The following is a 17,336-nucleotide window of genomic DNA, read 5'->3' on the forward strand; positions in this document are numbered from 1 at the left end:
CGGCGACCCCACGCCCCGCTCCGCGCGCGCCAGATCTCCGCTCTTACCCCGCTGCAGGGTCCCCAGGCGCACGCGGGTGCCCTGTCCTCTGCGCCCGGGAGTGGCGTCCCTGCCACCCGTGAAGGCGCTGCGCCCTTCCAGGCGGGGACTTCGCTGCCAGGAGGGTCCGGCTCAAGGCGGTTCAGAAGAGTGGTCAGCTTCACGGCAGTTCCCGACACTGCGCGCGACAGCAGAAAAATCAGACACCAGTGAATGGTCTCTTAGAGCTCCCTCGACTTTTTATATAGGGGCAGATAAGATAGGTAGATAAATAGAGGTATTTCTACGTATAAAGACGGTAAGTTCCTACATGGGATTTTTTTTTTCTTCTTTGCACACTTCAAACTGTGTCATTGAGCAAGGTTACTTTATTATGGTGAATACTTCTTAATTGCCCTGTTGGAAAAGATGCGATGAGTTTAGCTCATTCCCAGCCCTTCGCTTAATTTTTGCTTAATTTCCTCCATCTTGGATTCACCTCGTGTTTTCTTCCCATTACTCCAGGAAAGCAAAAGGCCAAGCGGCTCTTATCTGAGGTCTGACAGGCTGGAGAAAAGGTGGCCTAGCTGCCTTACCTGCCTTTTCTATTGAAAGCTTCCACAGCCACCTTCTCTGTTGGTGACAATAATTTGAGGATCATGAACATATTCCTTGCAAAACACTTTCAGTGAGAGAGAATTAAAGGAGAAAATCATCACTGGAAACAGGGAGCTTTAGAGAAAGAATTGATGCTGCTGCTTCTTCCCCCACCCCCTTCCCCACCTTGAGTTAAGGGGTAGGGCTAGGTCTGGAGAGGTAAGAGCCCTGTGTCTGCCTTGGATGTGACAGAAGAACGGAGAAACAAGTAGTCTCCTCTAGAACACAGTAGGAAGGGGAGGGAGGGGTCCCAGGGTTTTGTGACCCTAGAGCCTCAGGAGTCAAATGTGGCTTATTAGGTGACTAGGCTGCAAGTGAGGTTGGGGGCAGCTCCTTGATCTTAGGATCCCTGGTTCTGCTTCTGCCGCTGCCACCTGATGAGTGCCATGACCACAGATGAGAGTCACTTCTCTAAATTGTGGTTTTCTGTCAATAAAATGAAGAGACTGAATCATCTCCCAGGTCCCTTCCTGCACCAACATGTTGTGACTTTAAACTTTCTAAATAGATTTCACCAAATTGCACCATTCTGTTAGTCAAATGGTTCCATATTACCAGGTTCATTCCTGGTCCCACACAACAGAAGGGTGGGAACTCTCGGCCTCTGCATCTGAACTCAACCTAGATAGATAATGAATATATATTCCATGAGGAACTCAAAATGGGAGGCCTATTTGAATATGTAAGATAAAATGACTAGACTCTGGAGGAAAACTTCAATTCATTTACTAGGCAAACACTGAGCAATAGCTAACACTGGGCATTACTATATGCCAGGCATGGTGCCAGATATGTTGCCCTAATTATCTCATTTATCCTCACAATCACCTCATTTTCCCCATTTTACAGGTAAAGAAACTGGTTCTAAAATAACTTGTCCAGGCACAAGTTATAAAATAACTTGTCCAGTTTAATAGGTGGCAGAGCCAATATTTAAACTCAAGTGATTTGATTTCATAACTCAAAAACCAAATCCCCCCGACACACACACACACACACACACACACACACACACGCATGCACGAGGCATTGGTACTATGAGAGAAGGAGAAGGGAAGAACTCAAGAGCCTTATGGAGGGAGAGGTCAGTCCCTACAGCAGCATGTTGAGATGGCCAGCAGGCTTGGCCAGGGGCTCAGCACACTTACAGACTCTGGGTAAGTCTGTAGTCCTCTCTGGGTCCTAACTCCCTCGTCTACAAAATGAGTGGACTGGACCAGAATCCTTCAGGCCCTTGCAACTCCAGCACACCCCATCAATGTCAAAGAGAGGCTGCCCCATGACTGATAAGTCAGGGAGTGTATCTCAGAGGGAGAACACTTGCCTAGCACCACGTGAGGCCCTGGGTTAGATTTCCAGCACTACTAAAAGAAAAAAGAAGTCAAGTGGGTGCAGTGGCACAGGCCTGTAATCCCAGGAGGCTTAGACAGGAAGATTGGGAGTTCAAAGCCAGCCTCAGCAAAAGCAAGGTGCTAAGCAACTCAGTGAGACTCTGTCTCTAAATAAAAAATACAAAGTAAGGCTCAATGGCCAAGTGCTCTGGAGTTCAATTCCTGGTACCCCATCCCCAACCAAAAAGAAAGAAAAGAAAAAGAAATGTTTACATATGCTTAAAAAAACAAACAAACAAAACACTTCTACTTTCAACCCATTCCACAGTCAATGGAAAGGGTTGCCCCTACAGCCTTTAAAATATTATATCTCAGTTTAATTTCTCCACAGGACTGAATGCCTACATTCTTCTCTCCTCCAAATTTCAATCTCCTTGAGGGCAAAAAATTCTGTGGTTGAAATATTTGTATTTTCCATAGTTTCTAACATGTAGTAGCTGTTTAAGAAAATGTGTTGAGTTCAGGAAATTGGAATTTACTACCTGTCTTCATATAATATGGCTTCCTGCCCTGCACAGCTAAGGAGTTAGATGAGGGCTGTGGCCAACACACACATGACAAGGTCCCTTCCACTGTGTGAGCACAGAGAGGCTCATGTGCAGAAGATGCCACATGATACCTCAGCAGCACTGGAGCCTGTCCTTTTTGGTAGGGAGACCGTGGCCCCAGTACCTTTGGCCTACTTATCAGTCATGGGACAGTCTTTCTTTGACATTGGTGTGGCTTGATGGATTTCCAAAGGACCTGGAAGATTCTGGTCTAACTCCTTTTGAAGATGAGGCAATTAGGACCCAGGGAGGACTACAGATTTATCCAGAGTCATTCATTTGCACAGCCAGGACTAGGTGTGCTGAGCCCCTGGCCATAGCCTGCTCCCCATTTCAACACGCTGCTGCAGGAGCTGATAGCTCCATCTATAAATCTGAATCCCAAGGCCAAACTTTCTTCACTGTGATGTAATCACTAGGGTGAAAGACTTATGATAAGGCAGCCCTGGACTCTGGGGTAGAGCCTGGGAGCCTGGGAACATGGGTTAGTTCCCACCCTTTGCATTGGGGAACAGTGACCCTGGCTCAGCCAGGAATGGAGGCAGGTGGGAGCTTGAGGACAGGAGTCACAGACATTTAGAATCACAGGTATTACATGCTCTCCTCCGACAGGGGATAAGCCAAGCCGAAAGGGGTACTAGGCCCATATTAGATCGAGTGCCTTCTCAACTGTCCTGTGGACTCATATGTGTCCCAGTCTTCAAAATAAAGAAAATAAGATAGTAAAGTTGGGGGGCGGGAGTATAATGGACAGGGATCTGGTCTTGGTCCTTATTCTCATTTTCCTCCTTGAGGAATTTTCCAATGTCCTAGATTGCCTGAGACTGGCCTAGGACAGGCCTAGTAGATGCCTATTGTCCTGTGCAATTCTATTTTCGGGGGGATGAGGTACTGGGAATTGAACACAGGGGTGCTTGACCACTGAGCTGCATCTCCAGTCCTTTTTATTTTGAGACAGAGTCTCACTAAGTTGCTGAGGCTGGCCTTGAACTTGTGATCTTCCTGCCTCAGCTGGGAGTACTGGTTGTGCATCACACTTGGCTGTCCTGAGTAATTATTAGTGGCATGTATACACACTCATAATATCACATAAAATATATCATCACCCTATGTATAAGTCACTTGAACTCACTGAGCCTCATTTCCCTGAGTAAAGGATTGAGTGAATATCTTTTGTGTTCTCTTTACACTGGACAACATGTCAATTTTATGAATGCAGGGCCCAGAGCCTGAGATGAGTGGTTACATGTTATAAGACACAAGTCCAGCCACTGGGAGGGGAGGTGAATGGAGCCTGGTGGTGTCTCACAGTTTCTTGCCCGGGCAGCGGAGAGCAAAGTCACTTATTGGATTTGTAGCTGCTCTGTTATTGACATTGAACTTTGGGCCTGAGGTTCACCATTGGCAAACTGGGCTTGATGATAATAATAATAATAATAATAATAATAATAATAATGTGAAATAAACTTCAGAATGGCACATGAAAATTCATTAGAACCTCTCAAATTGTCTGTTGGTTTTATTCATTTTTCAATGTATGTTAGAGTACTGCTACATCCCCATCCATCTTTCTATGAGTTTGTTTGTGCTTCTGAGTTTTGGGGATTAGGTCTTTAACTGGGGTCATCAATTCACAGTCTCATTTTCTGCCTCTGACGTTCCCATTCTGATTCGGAAGCTTTGTTGGGGATAGGGTGTTGGCAAGGCTATTTCAATGTGCTCCTGTTGTGGCCACCCCTGCCAGGCCAACCAGCTGCCCCCTCCTGCCTACTCCCACCAGTGCCCTGACATGTGCTAGGTCAGGGTTTGATACAAAGTGCTCATTCCACAGGCCCATGAGGTTGAGATGGGTGTTTGTGTGTCCCTGTGCTCAGTGTTTTATTTTTTCATCTCATTAAGCTTAAGTTTCCTGATAGCTGTAATAGTGTTTAATACTAGAGCCCTAAACAGTGTTCCACCCACAGTAGGTGCTCAATACTCACTCAAAGGAATGAATCTGTGATTGAACACAAATCAATCAAAATATAGAGTTTTGTATCAACCAAATATACAGTTCTGTATAAGAAATGTGCTTATTAGTGAAATACAAACAATTTTCCCAAATATTTCCCTTTGTCACATCTCAGGAAATCTCAGGCATAGATTCATAAAAGTATGGTTTTGAGCCAGGTATGGTGGTACATGCCTATAATCCTAGTAACTCAGAAGACTAAGGCAGGAGGATCACAAGTTTGGGGCCAGCCTTGGCAACTTAGACCCACGGCTTTTAAAAAAATAATAATAAGGTTTGGCTTTGTAAACCACTTTGTTTTCCCCTTTTTTGATTTCACATGTGTGAGGGGCACTTGAACTGCTGTTTGCTTCACTTTATAACTTGCACCTTGGAGAGGCTGATGATAAATGGGAGAAGAATAATTCCTTATTGCTACTTATCTGCCCAATCTATAAACTAGTGTCAGCATTTACTCAGTTGGGTTTAAAGCTGGTATACTTATTAACCTGCTTAAAATAAGCCATAAAAATGGGCTTGGTAGGCAGTTCTTTTTAACTAATTTTTTTTTTTAAAAATGACATTGGTCATATTCTACTAACTCATGGAGTGACCTCTGGCAAATCATTTAACCTCCCTGGGCCACACCTGCAAAATGGGGAGGGGGGCTTGAGCAGTTCTAAGAGCCTTTAGCTGTGTTATTTTTTGATTCCATGATTTTTGGATGAGTAAATTGAGGAATCCTGATAATACCTATTAAAGTAATTATAAATCAGCTCACAAGGGCAATCTCATACATGCCTTGGCATGCCCCTGGGGGTGGAGATGCAACCCTCTGTAGCTAGTACAGCCATTTGAATTTAATTCTGTTCCTTATTAGTGGTGTGACCTTTGGCATTTCCACATCTCTGAGTCTCAGTTTTCTCATTATAAAACAGGGGTGATACTCTAATAGTATGCACGGATTACAGAGGGTTACTGTGAAGATGAAGTGTGATACATCTGTGGAAACACTTCCAAGCATCATAAATGATATTCCTTGTTCCCAGTTTACAGATGAGAGGATTGAGGTATTGTTTGAGCAGTTTGTAGCAGAGCCAAGAGAAGGATTTTTGACTTCCCTATGCTATAGGAGGGCTAGCAAATGTGGCATGAAAACAACTGTGGCACTTGAGGTGACCCCGCTTGCCTTGTTAACAGATGAACTGAGCTAGAGCTAAGATCTCTAATGACCGAAAATTCTGCAGTGTGTAACAATTCTATTAATACTCCCTTACCATCAACCATCCACCAACTAAGAAACAAAGATTGACCTTGAAGGGTTTTGTTTGTTGTTGTCTTTATGTGTAGAACTTGGAGAAAGGATGGGAACTATATTTCACGTCCATATTCCCTGCTACATTCAAAACATTATCTGCTAAAAGTGAATTTGTTAATTAACAATCATGGCTCTGGTCCTTATTCTGTTACTTGTATCTTTCCTTCACTGGATTCGTTACCTTAAGACAAAAAAACAGCACAAGATGTTTTGAAGGTTTCCTGCTTGATGGTGGAATTTTGTTACCACTGTTCCTCAGCCCCATGCTACACCCCGCCTGCAAAGTGAGAGGAAGACTTCTGTAAACTGCTACTTATGTCTCCACAGGCTAAAAACGGTTCAGTTCCAAAAATGGCCCCTGATGCTTCCTAACAGTCCTCTTCCAGCTCCCTGGGTCTGCAGTCCCGCTCGGGCTTGGACTCCCTGCCAAGGTCTTCTTTCTGAAAGTCGGTCCAGCTCCTTGGCCACTGCCAAGGTCTGACTTCCCGCTCCGCCCAGGTCCCCCTCCTCTCCCTCGGGAATAAGCAGCTGGCCTTCGCAGCTGGGCCAACACCTGGCCCTGCATTCAGCATCCTCCCGCCAGCAAAGGGAGTTGTGAGCCGAGGGAAAAGTTACAAAAACTTAGCCTATTGTTTTCAGTTTCAGAAACGCTCAAGGTTGCAAGTGGAACTGTGGGGCACCCTGGAAGGCTGGGAAAACACTCCACGCGGCGGGAGGGAGCCTCTGCGGGAAACTCCCCCGCCCGCCCGTGGGAGCGCCCACTGCGCAGCGCTCCGACCCAGCTCCAGGAAGAGTCCACGGAGGCCGGGGGGACTCTCAGTCTGGATCCCCTCAACCGGACGTTAGGAAGCCTGACCGGCCTGCATCTGATGGAGCCTTCCTATTCCCATCTCAAAATACTTCTTTTTCTTCTTCTTCTTCTTCTTTTTTTTTTTCCCCAAATGTCAAACAAACATGAACTCATTGTAGTTCCTTTGGAAATACAGAAAAGTATTCCAAGGAAGACAAAATCCATTCTTAACCATATCCTCAAAGAACCATTGAGGATATTGGGCTTTTCTCTTTGTCTCAATACAAATTTTCCAGGTAAAGAGGTATTTTGCAATCTAATTTTTAGTTTTAGAAATATGTTATGAGGAGCTGGGAGTGTGGCTCAGGGGTACAGTGTGGCTCAGCATGCAGGAGGTCCTGTGTTTAATCCCAGCACCAGTCGGAAAAAATCCCAAAATAACCAGGTGTGGTGGCACATGCCTGTAATCCCAGTGACTCAGGAGGTTGAGGCAGAAGGATATGAGTTCAAAGCCAGCCTCAGGAATTTAGGGAGGCTCTGAGCAATCCAGCAAGATCCTGTCTCTAAAGAACATATATATTTTTAAAGGGCTGGGGATATTAAGCAACCCTGGGTTCAATCCCTGGTAGTAAAAAAGAAAGAAAAATCCCTAAAATAAATGTGAGACTTTCTTGTGTCACTGAATGGCTTAAGAAAACATAATTTAATAATAATGTTATGAATTAAGTGTAGTTAATTAAGTAAACTCTAATTGCTCAGAGTTTGGGCTATTTTCTGTTCTTTATTATTGTAGATCAATTTTCAATGTGTTGTCAAATCATAAATTTTGGTAAGTAAAGCATCTTGCAACTCTTTCATTATTTCCTTAGGGTGAGTTTCATTAGGGTTCAAATTGCCTTTCAACAGGCCACACCCACCAGCAGCAGCACTCAATTTGGGTTAAGATAATGAAAAATATATTTATTAACTTGTCAAGAGGTGGACTACCTCTTGTTAGACATATTTAATTTCTCAAGAATTTTCAAGCCATAGGTTAAGGGGGAACGTCAAATAAAAACAAGGAGGCCATTGATGTCCAGCAGAATGCCATGTAGTGTGGAGATCCTTTCATGGAGCAGAGACTTGCTTGTGTGCTAAGGATTATGAAGATTCAAAATATAAGAAACAAAAGCACACAAATGTGAAATGATTTGGTCAAGGTAGTATAGCCCATAAGTAGTAAGCTGGGCCTCAATACACATTATTCTAATACTGATGTTAGGACAATGGCTCTGAAAAACTTCCAGAATATTCTTTTGTGATAGGCTCATTGTCTAGAAATTGCTTTTTGTAAGTGCAGATTATTTATAGAGAGCAATTTTATCTTTGAAAACGTGGCATGCTCAACTATTGAGAGGTACATTCCTACTTCTTATTTCTAGACTATGCTAGAAATACTTTGGTTTGCCACCCAGCTTTGTCTGTGGTTGTGTGGGAACTAGATCCAGACTGGCTATTCTTTAGCTTCTGCCCAGTATTTTCCCTGACCTGGCAACAAATATCTCCTGTGGGCCACTGAGGAAGGTCAGCTTGGTTAAGGCCCATAGCTCCTTGAAGTTTCAAGGGTCTTAGTGTCCAGCAACTCAGGCCTCTGCATTTCAATGTAGAGGCTGTGGGAGAGCAGTTGGCCAGTCAGTCAGGGTTGCCCCAGGGGGTACAGAGCCTTTGCTCCTGAAGTACAGAGCCAAGCTTGATGCTGGGGAGTTGCAGCAGCCTGAGGAGCTATGGCACACTGGGCATAGGTATGGGCAGACCAAGATCATCTTCTTCCAGGGAAAGACCTTCCTGGTTGCTGAGCCAGTTTCAAATGTGAAGCCTGGCAGGAACTCATAGTTCCTTGATCTGGTAGAGGGCAGAAGCAGGAGCCTGGCTACGGGCTTTCTGGGGAGGGGATTCCTGAATTGAATAGAAAGCTGGACTAGATAACCTCTGGGGCCCTTCCCACTCCCAAGTCTCAGTTTTGTATGTCTTGGGGGAGAGAAGTGAGCAGTCATGGGACTGGAATAGTTGATTTAGGGTCCCCGCCCAGTCGCCAGCATAGTTCTCATCTTGGGCAAATAATTTAACCTGTCAGTACAAGGCACAATGCCTGGCGCAGAGTAAAGCTTTGTAAATGTTTGCTGAATGAATGAATGAATGAATGGGTGGATGGATTTCAGTCTCTTGAATCTCAAGGAATACTGGTAATAATTCGAATCTTACAACAACCTTTCATTGGCGAGTTATAATGAGACATTGAAAAAAGCATGTTGAACTTTTGAAAAGAAAAAACAACCCCTTCAACCCAAAGTATTCTTTCTCTTTTTTACACTGAAGGTGGGTAGAAATAGGGCGGGGAATATAGCTCAGTTATAGAACACTTGCCTAGCATGCAAGGCCCTGGGTTCCACCCCCAGTACCAATAATAATAATAATAATTATTATTATTATTATCATTATTTACTAGCACCGGAAGCATAAATTGTGGTGAGTATTGAGTCTTCACAAACTCTCTGGTTCATTAATTCCCCCTGCAGCCAGTGCAGCAATTCAGTGCTTCTCAGGGCTGGGTGGGGCACGCCAGGCCCTGTTGTTCCCTCCTCCCCGACCCCGGATAAATGCCTAGGTCTAATGGATTGTTCATGCTGCTGTCTAGATTAGATAGCGAGCCCCTCCGTTATCGCGGCTGGAGCAACCCCAGTGGCCACCATGCAGAGAGCTTTCCAAGGCGTCCCAGAAAGGGTGAGAAATTGAGGGGATACCAAGACATCTGAGCAAGCCTGGAGCACATGGAAGGAGCCCCTTCCCAGAAATCTCCCTAAATCCTGTCTTCCCAAACCCCCATGGCACTTAATGAAGCAGGTACCCAGTGGGGTCGGTAGCTGCTAGAATTCTCAAAGCTAGGAAAGCTTTGAGACACTCCCTCCCTTAATAACCCACGTTAGTTTTTTTGTTTGTTTGTTTTGGTTTGCGTTCCCCTCAAAACAGGGACTACTACATCCCCGCTGTGGGTAATAAGTTTCCTAATTTTAGCTCGTCTTGAATTATGGTACAAGAGCCAGAGCTGACTTTCTGGCCTCCTTTTGAATTTCCCATGGTCAAAATTTTACCTGTTAATGATCTTGTGTCTTAAAGAAAGTTTTGGTTAGTGGGTTTTTAAAAATGTTTTCTTTAACTTTCTTAAAGGAAAAATAATCTTTTTTTTCCTTCTAGATCAATTTTTCTGTCTCCAGTCATTTTCTGAAAGCAAAAACCATCTACTGTCTATCAACCCCATTATATAAAAAATTCTCATGTGTGATCTAACAACAAATTCTACATAAAACAAACAACAAGCCCTCAAAATCATTATTTATCTACAAGGAAAGACTAATTGTTCTATCATTATTATGATAGAAGTACTGCGATCTAACAGAAAGCAAACAAAATCTTAGCTGGTGAACAAGGAAAAGTTATCTATTTATGCCATATCAATTTCCTGTTAAATCTTTGGAGTTAGTGGAAAGCCATAATAAATAGTGTGGCAGGATAAATCATCTGGCTGGATTTTATAAGTTCTACAGCATTTAAAATATTTTATGCCATGACTTTGAGAGAACAGATCTTGTTAGACATTGACTTAGCCTTTGGAAAATTATTTATATCTATTTAGAGGTGGATATTTAAGAAATTCCTTAAGGGCAACAACAGCTACTTGTGTAGTTTAATAATCAGAATATAAAATAATTCACCAACAGGAAGGCTTTTGATTCTTTGAACATGATCCAGTAACTTCTATGTAAGCACTACACTGAAATTCATAAAACAAATTTATTATGACGATTCAGGGATTCAGGTTGGGGTGGGAAGCGACCCAGCCAGATGCAGGGGCTGTATCTGGGAGCACCCCTCAGTCAGTAAATCCACCTGATCCGCAGGACCAAGAACAGCTGTCCAAGGGAAAGGCTCACAGTTAGAAAAGAAGAACCAATTCGATGGATAAAGAACAAAGGAAGGGGGAAGGATTCTGATTAATCAGAAAAGGAACACTCTGGAACAGAGGGAGAAGAGAAGGAGAAACGGGGGTTAGGGAGAAAGGAGAAAACGAGGAAAGTCAAGGAGATAATGATAAACGAATAAAGACCGTTCCTAAGAATGGCGGGTGGGCGGTTGAGGGAAGAACAACCCTTCTCAGTATCAAATAAAAGACAACAGTCATCCCAGGCAGGAAGGACTGCCCCCACTCCCGCCGCCGCGGCACCCACGCCGGGGTCCAGCAGGGGCTGCAGTTACTACCTCGGGGTTTAGTGTCACGTGGTGCAGTAAGTGCCCGGCGGGTTTCTAGAACCCAGTTTTTAGAAGACGGTGCTAAGCTTGGGAAGTAATTGCAAGGCGGCGTACTCCCCGAACCCGCGTGCCAAGGCCTGGGAATCGGGCTCTCTATCCTGGTCCCATGCAGGTCCGAGATGGTGTCTAAAATTTTAAGGCTCTGCAAACATCTGGCTGGAGTCTCCCAGGACTCATTTTCCGTGGCCACTGACCCCATGACCCTGGGATGTCAACTATGCTCCCTCAATATCGCTCCAAACCCTGCCAAAGAAAACCGGGTTTGAATCTGTGCCTTGCTCTCTGGAGCCGGAGGTGGCTGGGACGCTGGACTGCGGGGTCCTCTACGTAGGAAGGTCTCGGATGTAGTACAGCCTAACTGGGGACTCATTTTTTTTTTCTTTACCACCGAGGTAACCCTAACCCTAGTCACCTCTTTTTTCTTTCTTTCGCGGCGCTGGGGATGAACCCAAGCCTCGCACATGCGAAACAGGGACTCTGTAACCATGATCCTTGGCCCGTTTAGGAACGTCACTCGGCGGGCGTGACTGGGGAGAAATGGGGACAGGGGCTTCGCCACGCGCCTCGCTGCCCAGACTCTGGTGCCAGGGGCGTAGAGCAAACAGGTCCAGGGTCCCTCGAGCGCCCAGCACGTGGCGAGAGGCGCTCAGGCGGTTTGGGCAGTAGGTGGGCTCAGCGGCCAAGGGCTCTATGTCCGGGAAGGGGTCTCCCGCGCGTAGAGCGAGGATACCAGTTCTGAACAGCGTCAGGCTCAACTTGGAGGTCAGGCGACTGACAGGGTTTCGGAACTCACTGCCTGCTGTCTGGCCTTTGTGGCTCAACAGCCCTGCCCTGGGAACGTGGACCCGTGGAGCTCTCCCGGCCTCGACCCTGACAGGCGCGACATCCATCTGGGATTACCTGGCCCACGAGGCGCCAGATTGGTTGAAATGCATTACAAGAAATCAGCCTCGTCCCTCCAGAACAGAGAGACAGTAGGGAGAGCTCCGCTGCCTCTTGGGCCCAACGCGGGGAAAATGGGGAAAAAAATCTTTATGATGTGGTTATTTGCTGGCTTTAGAGTGCGTTGTCACGCTTGTCAGAAGGGACCCCTCGGGGCTCGTGTTGCTGAAGAAGTCCACTCCCCAACCCACTCCACTCTCCCGTCTCCCACTGCCCGCTAGTGCTTTGCAGTTTGTTTAGCCCGAGGGTCGGGAGATTCAGGACCTTAGGCGGCCCAGGGAGGCCCAGGTGGGAGCTGCGTCATTTCCAGGCTCCATTGTCCACCTTTCCCCGCAGTCTGCGCACGTGGTATTGGGCTGTCTCTTGGGAAGACCCTGGATAATTCAGATCAGTTAGCAACTGAGCAAGCTCTTCGCGGAAGATCCCAGCAGCGGGGTTGGGGCCGACTAATTCTCCTAATCTGTCTTCTCTTCATGCGGGGAGTGGCAGAAACAAAAGGTTGATGCAAGAGGAATTAGCCAAACGAAAGGGATCAAAACTGATGGCTAATGAGCAATTCTGTCATCCTCTTTCTTCCTGATTTTCCTCACTTCAGGACAGTTCTCTCTTTAGGGTTAAGGATGAGGCTTTTCGTGTGCTCGCACTATTTGAGGGAATCTCCATTTCCCTTTTCACCTCATCTCTGCCCCTTGAAAAACTGTCACTTTTCGTTTCCTTCTCCAAACTCGTGGCAGGGGTAAAACTGTTGTCCCCGTACCCGGGCCAACCAGGGCTCTGCTGGGGCACCGAGAAAGCCCAGGTTACTCGGCGGAGGCCTCCAGGACTCCTGCAGGTGGGGACCCCGGGGAAGGTAATGTGATTTGGGTTTGGTGAATGGAGCAAAGACAGAGGGTTCCGAGACACCTGGTCAAACCCACTTGGTTTCTGGTGTGGTCTATATTTATTCAATTAGTTTTTTTTCTTGAGAAATCAACCCTCCCATCTGCTACCGACTGGTGGAGTGGGGCGTNGCCCGCCCCTCCAGGGTTGCGCGCCCCACACTCGGCGGACGGCTCCACGGGACTGGAGCGCACGGGTCCTGGGGTCCTGGGCTCCTTTTCGTTTGCCGACACAGCCTTAAGCTCTGCTCACTCCCGCCCGTGAGCTTTCCGACGCTGCGGCGCAGCCTGACGCCGCCTGGTTTATTGACCTTAGATCAGCTTCTGGGCTTTATCAGACCCGAGGGGGGCGTCCCGGCGTCCACCCCCTCCCCAGTGGCGCGGCCCGAGCCCCTTTAAAACTTTTCTAGTACCTGCCTTTCCTTTCCCATTCCCGACTCTGATCCCAGGACCTATAGAAAAGTCGTCTGAATTTGACAACGGTGAACAGCCCAGGCAGAGGTTCAAAATCCGGGACTTTTTTCCAGAGTCGCATTTTAATCGAGATAATTTAGGTGAAAAGTACCCCCCCACACCCAGTTATTCGGGTAATTGCCTCGAATCTCCCTTTGTGCTGTGTTTAGACAATTGGAGATTGATGGCTTTGAAGTTCTTTAGTCGGGTGTGCAGCCCCAGCCCTAAATCCCTTCCTCCCCACCCTTCCCAGCTCTAAAACATTTCTGCACTTCACACGTGCAAACTGTAATTTTCTATCCTGTAAATCACTCGACAAATATAACCGGGCACTAGAAAGCCATTCGAAATGGGTATTTTATTGCGTTTGAAAACAGAACACGGATAAAAACAATTTATTAACATCCTCAATACCAACCATAGAAAACCAATATTTTCCCCTGCCAATTGACCTCATAAATGCAAAATCACTTTCAGAGACACATTCTTAGAAGAAAAAGGAAATGGTTGCCAATGTCTACGTGGCTAAAAATGAACTCTGTCAAAAAAGTTCATAAAACAGGACTTTAAAATACCCTTTCCTCTGGGCCGAATTGTCAAATAAGACTAGCAGAAACAAAATATTTGCTACTACAACTACTACTAAAAAAGCAAATCCAATTTTGTAATGATAAATCACAAGATTCTAGCAGCTGTACACAGTAAGGTTTCCTTCAATTCAGATTGGCTGATTTTTCCCAGCTAAAACCATTTCATTTCCCTTTCTTTGGAAAACATAAGGAATATGTATATCGGCACTGGGGGGAAAAGAGCCAGGAGGAGGAAGTCAAAGAGTCGGGAAAGATGAGTGTAAGTTTTGAGACAGTTTTTGAATTCAACCTGCTGGAAGTTGACAGGGCTGTTGGAGAGGGAGAGATATCCACAGGGAAATATTTTCCATTCTCTTCTTGGCAGAGCTAATATTTGTAGTCATTGCCCCAGTGCACCAAATCCTACCCATGCCAGAAGAGCAGTTGCTGAATCCTTTTTCGGCTACAGAGTTAAAAATGCCATTGTTTTTCGCCTTGGAGGGGGAGGAGGCAGGGGCTGCCGGGTAGGTTGCAGACTCTCCCAAGAGCCGGATCTCCTAGGCACAACTTGAATGAGGAGAACTCTGTGTTCCTCATTCTCCACCTGAGCCCTTGAAAGATGCCTTCTGCCTCTCCCTGTGTTTCTGCTTTTCTTCATTTGCTACACTTTGGCTTTAGAGGAAGGAGAGGTAAGTTTGACTGATCTGCAAAAGCACAGGCAGCTAAGAGCATATTCAAATTTTCCCAAACAAGCAGTGGGCTTGGGGAAGAGACATCCCACACTCCTTCCCATCACATCTGGCTCCAGAATAAATGAAAATTAAACCCTTCTCCAAGCTGACTGACCCTTCCTACAAATAGGCAAAGAAAATCCTCAGATTCTGAAGGCTGAGACCTATTCCATAAATAAACAGCCTACAGGAAACACCATGGAGGCTTTCTTGCCCGGAAGCACACTGGGCCAGCTCTGACAGGGGCCAGGAAGGGTTTGCCTGAGTTTTCCAGTGGGGTGAAGAGGACCCCAACAGCAGCAGGGACCCCGGGGAAGGTAATGTGATTTGGGTTTGGTGAATGGAGCAAAGACAGAGGGTTCCGAGACACCTGGTCAAACCCACTTGGTTTCTGGTGTGGTCTATATTTATTCAATTAGTTTTTTTTCTTGAGAAATCAACCCTCCCATCTGCTACCGACTGGTGGAGTGGGGCGTTGGACCAGGAAACAGAGAACTAAAATGCCAACCAACTGTAAGAAAAAGAAACGCAAAAGGAGAGAGAGAGAGAGAGAGAGAGAGAGAGAGAGAGAGAGAGAGAGCAGGGAGCCCTGCCTCTGTGGCTTGGCCTTGGAGCCGCTCATCCTTTCTCAGCTCGGCAGAGGCCTGGGAGGCCCCCACACAGCCCTGGGCTTGCACACGGGGGCCCTGCCCTGCCCTCCTTCTCCCCCTCAGACCCTCAACCTGGCCTGTATTCAGTGAGTTCCCGTCGGCCGCCGCTCCTTCTGGCCTCCTGTGGCGGGGAGGACCAGGAGGGGACTCACCCACAGTGGGAGCGGTGTTCCTGCAGCGCCTCAAGGCCTGGTGGAGCAAGCTTTCAGGGACAGCCTGGCCCCAGCCCAGAGATTCCAGGCTGTCCTCCGCCGGGTGGGAGGGAGACGTTGTGAGCCGTGTCTCCCAGCTCCCTGGAGCTCCCAGCTTTCCTCTCAGAATTAGATAACAGGAAAAATAGATAAGAGAAGTGGTTCATTAATTCAGCAAGCCTCGTGGTTGACTTTTCTTTTTTTGGTATGTGTAGAAGTGGAAGGAAACCCTGCTAGGGAATGACGCCCTGGCTGGACAATTTTTTTTTTTTTAAAGTCGATGTTCATGAGGTTCCAGAGATGCTGCTCAAGGTCACTCCAAAGAACACAAGACCTACAGGCGACAAACCTAAGGAATCATGACTCGTGGGGAAACATGCTCCCTTCACAGTATGCTCCTCTTCCTCTGGATTCCACTGGTCCTGCCGTCTGACCAGCGGGGAGGACTGCTCGTGTCATGGCAGTAGCAGCACTCCTTCTAGGATGGCAATAGAATTATGGGTTTTTAGTTTGCTGCTCATTAGCATGTTAGGAGTCCTCACAACAGGGGCAGGTAGGCAGATTGTGTATTATCACCCTGAATGGAGCAACTGAGCTGGGGGGGGGCGGTTAGGAATGTACTTGTGATCAAGTCACATTCAAGGAAAAGGAGGAGCCCATATTGGATTCCCAATCAATTGATTCCTTATCCAACAATGAAGAAGCCACTGGATTCCTAGAATAGTGACCTCAGAATTCCACACTTCTACACAAAGCAGGAATCCCCTTCGAGGTGACTGTCTGCACTGTTTGAATGCTCCAGGAGATGGGGAGCTCATTCTCTACATGCCAGGGATGCGCAGCTCTGTTGGCCCCCAAATGACCCAGAATTGTGGGGCCAGGCATACCAAAAGGCATGTACAAACTGAAGGCTGTGGTGTGATCCAAGGAACCAGGCCAAACAGATCTCTCTTGACAGGCTGGCTGTTGAGATCCCTCTTCACATGCCTGGCTTTATTTAGGGCAGCTTGTCCCTGCTGCAGAATCAGGGTCGCGGAGAGGCAGGTCTCAAGAACAAACACATTTCTTTCTATTTTAATGTGTTTCCCCATGCATAGCTTCTGGGATCCTTGCAAGAAACCCTGAGAAGTGGGGAGAGACCAGGCAAGTCGCTACCCTCTCTGAATGTAGGCCCGCGAGGGATATCACAGATATCACAGATCCCGTGTGAGTGGGGAGAGCAATGAGAGGCGAAGGCCTGGGAGAAGGGGAAAATATAAGAGAAACACGAGTATTTTTTCCTTCCAAGAACTTTTAGCTATGAATATTTCCTAAGTGATGAATAAGGTGTCCATTACTGCTCTCTGTTTCTGCACTCTTCCCCGCCAGATGACTCTAGAAACTATGCCACAGGAAGATTCTCGTGTAAAACTCCCTGCAGTGTCAGATCATTAAAATTCCAGAAGAGTGAGCTGAACCGGACAAGGCGCAGGGGCAGAAGCCAGGACAGCCTTCTCCACCCAGGGGCCACCATCGTCACCAGAGGGCTGCCTGCGGACATGGAGCTGTCGTTATGACTGTAAAATATATGTGACCCAAAACTTAGCTTTTTCGCTGTTTAGTGTACGTTCAGTGGCATTAGTACCTTCACTAATCCAACCATCGCCACCCTCCAGAACTCTCTCCGTTCTCTCCAGACTGAAACTCATGTCCATTAAACACGAGCTCCCCAGCCGCCTTTCTCCCCCGACTTCCTGGTCCTACGTCTCTGCTCTCTTTAGGGGTCAACCCAGGGCTTGCACAAGCTGGGCAAGTGCTCTCCCCCAGGCTGTTGATAGGTATGTGGGTTGTTGCCCCCTTTGGCAGGTGAGGGTAATGCTGCCATGG

General features: G+C 46.7%; 1 protein-coding gene across 1 annotated transcript in view; it reads right to left on the reverse strand.

The window, feature by feature from the left end:
- The window catches only part of Gata4 (GATA binding protein 4), a 74,465-nt gene extending 58,876 nt beyond the window's left edge, over positions 1-15,589 (reverse strand). Inside the window, 1 exon segment of the mRNA XM_015499411.2 lies at positions 15,432-15,589. The gene's annotated coding sequence lies outside the window, so the exon portion shown is untranslated.
- Positions 15,590-17,336: the final 1,747 nt, after the last annotated feature.

This window comes from Marmota marmota, unplaced genomic scaffold (assembly GCF_001458135.2).
Source record: "Marmota marmota marmota unplaced genomic scaffold, marMar, whole genome shotgun sequence".
NCBI classification, from domain to species: Eukaryota; Metazoa; Chordata; class Mammalia; order Rodentia; family Sciuridae; genus Marmota; species Marmota marmota.